Consider the following 5,891-nt stretch of genomic DNA (forward strand, 5'->3'; position numbering starts at 1 on the left):
CTTGGCAGCGTTGCCAGATCTAAATTGCTAGAAGTAGCGAGCTGACGGTCTAAAGGTAGCGAATTTGTAATAAAAGTAGCCCAATTTTTTTTAGTGAATGATGTGGGTTTCAAAGTAATGTATTTTGATATATAGAGTATACTACACGATGTTAATTGTTTTATTAATATTATTTCTGCACATACACACACACACATATTATACATATATATATATATATATATATATATATATATATATATATATATATATATATATATATATATATATATATATATATATATATATATATATATATATATATATATATATATATATATATACACATTATATATATAGATAATATGTGTGTGTGTGTGTGTATGTGACTTAACTTAAGACTTGACTTAAGACTCTTAATATTATGATAATCACGACATATCTGCATTAAAATCAGTGTGCAATTCCGGTTTTGGCCTCTACCGCCTTCTCACTTGTTCCCTTGTAACTTGTAACTCACTTGTAACACTTATATGCTGTGCTTCCTATTTTAACCTGCTATGTTTAATGGGATTCTTGTATTGTGATTTGTGTATTTGTACTCACTGAATTTGTGCGCCCCTTGAGGGACTTGAAGTAGAGGAAGGGGGTAGAAATATCCTAAGCTACTCTATTCCTTTGAGATGTATTTTTTTATTGTCTCAATAAACATACTTGAACTTGAAGTTGACTTTAATGTTTTTTTCGGCAGCTTTATTTCCTTAGTTTCCGAGCTGTTTTCTTTACCGTGTATGTTGTAATAAACTATTCCTATATTTACAGTTGTTTCTCCCTGTGAAGATTATTAAACAATGGTGATTATAAGGGCGCGGATGTTCAGCCTGGCCATTGCCGCCAGCAGCCCTTGGGCCCGCCCCGGCAGCTCCCAGTCTTTAATTTGGCACCTTTGATTCCTAGATTCCTAGATCTCCTATGACTCACTATAATCCTATACACACTATAGGAATCTCCTATAGGAGATTCCTATAGTGTGTGGTCTGGTCAACATTCCTAGATTGGAATTCACTACCAATTTCAATATATCCAAGTACTTTTAGTGTGAAATGCTGTTATTATATGCATAAATTGTTGTTTTAATAATATTACGCTTAACCACTTGGGCTGGACGGTAGAGCGACGGTTTCGTTTCCTACAGGTCCGCGTTCAATCCCCGACCGCCCAAGAGGTTGGGCACCATTCCTTTCCCCCGTTCCATCCCAAATCCTTATCCTGATCCCTTCCGAGTACTATATAGTCGTAATGGCTTGGCGCTTTCACTTGATAGTTCCCCCACCCCCCTGAATAATATTACGAGAGCAGTATTTACGGGCTATTCATGCCCGTGCCACCTCTTGGATGGCTTAATCTTCATCAATCGAGAGCAGTACGTCCTAACCAGACATTATATGATATCCTGAGCAGTTGATAAATAAAAGTAATTGCGGAGCTCCAGTTATCTAATACTTATCATAAATGGTATAAAACCTTATCATAAGCCAAGGGATTTGTAGATCAGTGTTTAAAGGGAATTCGGAAGTAATAATAATACAGCTGATGCCATCTGTCGGCAGAAGAGAACACTATCAACTGGCTGGTCAACAGTGACCATAAGATACAGCTTACGCCATCTGTTGACATCAAATTACACCTATAACAAATTACCCTACAAAATACAACTAACGCCATCTCTGTTTTTTCCAACGCACTATAAATAGCCAAACAGCAACCCATAAGGTGGGTTGTTGTGCTCGGGTAGGAGGTTCCAAGCTCCGCCCACAGATGGTATGGGGGTGCATAATAAATGGCATATCATTGGTAGACACTCTTTGTTGACATTCACACAACAGCCAATCACAGGAAGGGATCAGCTAAAGGCTCCATCCACTTAATAAATCAATCTTTATTCAGCACACCATCCTTGCTTATGACATTCTGCTTCAACTTTAATCTACATAAAAGTGAAATGTTAAGTATTTAAAAGTATTAATATAGTGATAATTAAATACTGCAGGATGTAACGGGTGTTACAGAAACATGGGCTGGCTACCTGAATTTTTACGTTATTATTGGGGGTTGCCTTGACACAAATAAAGATACGCTGCTCTGCCCTCTTATTCGAGTAAATTATTCAGTTAGATGGAGATTTCTGACAGGTGCAAAACAGAAATTGTTTTTCTTTTTCACAACAACCTTGTTGTTGTGCACAAGGACCTATTTCTTAGTTTAAATTTTATTCATAAAAGAGTGTTGGTATTCCCCGCAACAGCCAATCACAGGAAGGTATTTCCGGAAGCTCAGCCTCCTTATGGACTCAGCACATCGCTCTAGCTCATGGCTCGCTGTTTCATCTCTTGTATATACAAACTATGACTTTTTTCGATTACTGTTATAATTAATATGAGATATAAAAGTTTTTACACAAAATGGCTAAATTCTGCCATTAAATGGACTTTGTCTGGTATGCATACAAACATACATACACCAATTTATTACCATTCATCCATTATTAATTTCAAATGTAATGTTTACTGTCTAGTTTTTTCCTCTCGCCATTACTTGGTGCAATATTTGAAAGTTGTCTATTTATTTATCGATCAATCTATTATCTTGTATCTATATTTACAAGTTTCTGTGCTTGGAAGAAAACTCTGCATTGAATTGGGATTAATTTATTACATAATATTATTTAGTATTAATTAATATTTACAATTATTATTAATTACAATTATTTATAGCTTAGTTACTTTCATGTAACTCGCAATCGTACATTCTTAACATTAATAGCCCAAATTAGCACATCTTGCTTTTAAATTAAATTAGCCCAAAAAGTAGCAAGTAGCGAAATTAAAAATTTGGGAGCGCGGGGCTCTCAAAAGTAGCCCAATTCGCTATTTGTAGCCCAATCTGGCAACACTGAAACTTGGCAGAGTCGTCATACGCCACACAAAATAATGTTGTACAAGACGCAAGGTCTCGCTCCAACCACATTAGTAAATGCTCAGTAATTAATGATTCAATGAGATTCCTAAATCAGTGTAACTCATACATTAAAAAAATACATGAATGTATCCTCTTAGCCAATTCGAATTTTCCCAGTGCAAGCTGATAGCCTGATCAGTATGTTAGTTTAGTACATTTATTATGTACCCCCATACCCACCTTGTGGGCGGTAGTGAAGGTTACAGAGGAACATAATGGGCTCAGGGACTGAACCCCACAAAGTATTTTTGCTCGAAACGCTGTGCGTATTATTGGCTTTTGGTATTGTATGTACTTGCTCTGTCTATAAATCTTACATTATCTTTGTAACTAAATAAATAAATAAATAAATGTTTATTTAGGTAAGGTACATACATACAAGAAATTTTTACAAAGATTGGTTGACTTATAGGTAGAGCTAGTACATACAATGCCTAAAGCCACTATTACGCAAAGCGTTTCGGGCATGGAACTCATCTCTATTACTTTTACCTGAATAAACATTTGATTTGATTTTACAGACCATTTGTAAGTGCAATATGCACAAGATTTTTATGTGAATCTGTACCTTTGCAATATGTATTCACTCAGGGATAGTAGAATATATCATCAGTCTGCCCGAAGTTTGCTAGTAGTAAATTAGTACAGTAGTAGACTAGTACTGTACATTCGTGTTTTTTTTCCACCAGAGGCTGCTATAGTTTATTGTGCACACTGTACTCATCCTGTGAACAGTAGTGCAAAAAGAATTATAGAGGGCACGAAAGGTCTTACTCAGACCTCAGTGGTTGTTTGACATTAACTTTTACAATTTATATTTACATCTTATATTTAATTAAGATTAATTATAAAATATTTGCAATTCAACTGTTAAATTTTTAATGTCGAACTGCAAACGATCAAGACAAATGGAAAGAGCTTCGACAAGCTCTATCAACATCAGAGGCCCGAGACTGTTCAACACGCTTCCACTACACATAAGGGGCATAACTGGCAAACCCCTCACAGTGTTCAAGAGAGAACTGGATAAGCACCTCCAAAGGATACCTGATCAACCAGGCTGTGACTCATACGTCAGGCTGCGAGCAGCCGCGTCTAACAGCCTGGTTGATCAGTCCAGCAACCAGGAGGCCTGGTCGACGACCGGGCCGCGGGGACACTAAACCCCGGAAGCACCTCAAGGTAGCCTCAAGGTAGGTAGGTAGCTGTCGGCTTCCTGCCTTCGTCGAGGCAACTAGTGTTAGTGGCCCCTCAGGTAAATAATGATAGCAACAAACTATCTTGAGTGACAGGCATATAAGGTGAACCTAGCTAGAGCTCTTGACCTACACAGCCTGTAACCTTTAATATTGATTATAGGGTATCAGCACAATGCTGTGTATCTAAGCATAATAATAAAAAAACATAAATGACATATATATTGAAGAAAAGCATGATAATCCATTACATAGAGTAGAAGAATACACCTGCTTATAATTAACTGTTAGCACAAACATAACTTATTTATGTAATACATTAAATTATATGCATAAATTAAGCTGCAAATACTCCGTATTATAGTGTATTTGCGGTTGACAGCCAGATACGGTCTGTATGGGGGGGGGTTGGCACTCAAGGCACAGTGGAGTCAATGGCATAGTCAGAAGAGCTTCGTCACAGCTGTGTGACTGGCAGAAAGAACCTCTATTGCTAATGTCTTGCAATTCTACGTCTCGTTGGTCACCCTGAGGGGAATACAGTATACCCATGATGAAACTGCAGGCAGTCAGCCAAGACCCGAGAGAGAATTGAATCACCAGTACACTTTTATCGTCTTTGCATCGAAGACAGAGGCCATTTTGGCTCATTGTACTAACAAAGACTCAAAAGCTTCAAACGTCCTTATAATTCCAGCTCCTATTTTTTTTATTGTTAACAAGCTTAGGTATATACAGCAATGTGCTACTACTTTACAAAGTGTAGATAAAAAACTAGCTATAAGTTCATCTAATATCCCCATCTCACAGGATTGTTAGTCATTCATAGACTCATCTTGCCCGAAACGCTGTGCGCATTAGTGGTTTTAAACACTTGCTGTATCTTTAAATCCAACATTTTGCTTGTAACTTATTTGTACGTATGTAATTTTCCCTAAGTAAACATTATCATTATCACCCATGAAATGCGAACCCGAACACTATGAGTAATTATCGTACCTCAATCTACTGCTATCCGCGCACCCATTATCAAGGTGAAAGATTACGAGCTTATACTAACAAAATATTATCACAATATATATCCCGTTTCAAAGCATTTCGTTTAATCTCATGGTGAATAAATTACACCGTCGCATTTAATCCTTACGCTATACTTTCCTTCGGAGACAAGCAGTTATATATAACATTTATTTTTACAAGTTATATATAACATGAGAGGTCTCTGTAGTAGTTTTGTTAGTTCTCGACTCACAATCCAGAATTCTGGGTTCGAATCCCTGGCGGGACCGAAATAGCTGGGCCCACTTCTTGTCACCTAATGCACCTGTTTAACTAGTATTAAGTAGTTAGCTTGCTATGGGGCTGCATCCTAAGGGTCGGTAATTTGACCTTGGTGGAGACCTCGATATAAAACATGTATATATACACTCTGCTTCCTGTCCCCCAACGCAGTGAATTATTATTTCTTATTCGTCAACATGAAAGTATACACGCTACAGTTGAAACCACACGAATAAGACTATAAGATAACCAAAAACGAAGATAAATTTATTTCTTAATTAAGTGTATCTGAAACAAATTACAATGTTTCAATAAATATAAGCTGTCAAGCAGATTAACCAGCGGCTCAAGAACATACCGAATGCACTCATTATGCCAGATTAAACATGCACACACACACACATATAATATATATAA

This window comes from Procambarus clarkii, chromosome 74 (assembly GCF_040958095.1).
Source record: "Procambarus clarkii isolate CNS0578487 chromosome 74, FALCON_Pclarkii_2.0, whole genome shotgun sequence".
NCBI classification, from domain to species: domain Eukaryota; kingdom Metazoa; phylum Arthropoda; class Malacostraca; order Decapoda; family Cambaridae; genus Procambarus; species Procambarus clarkii.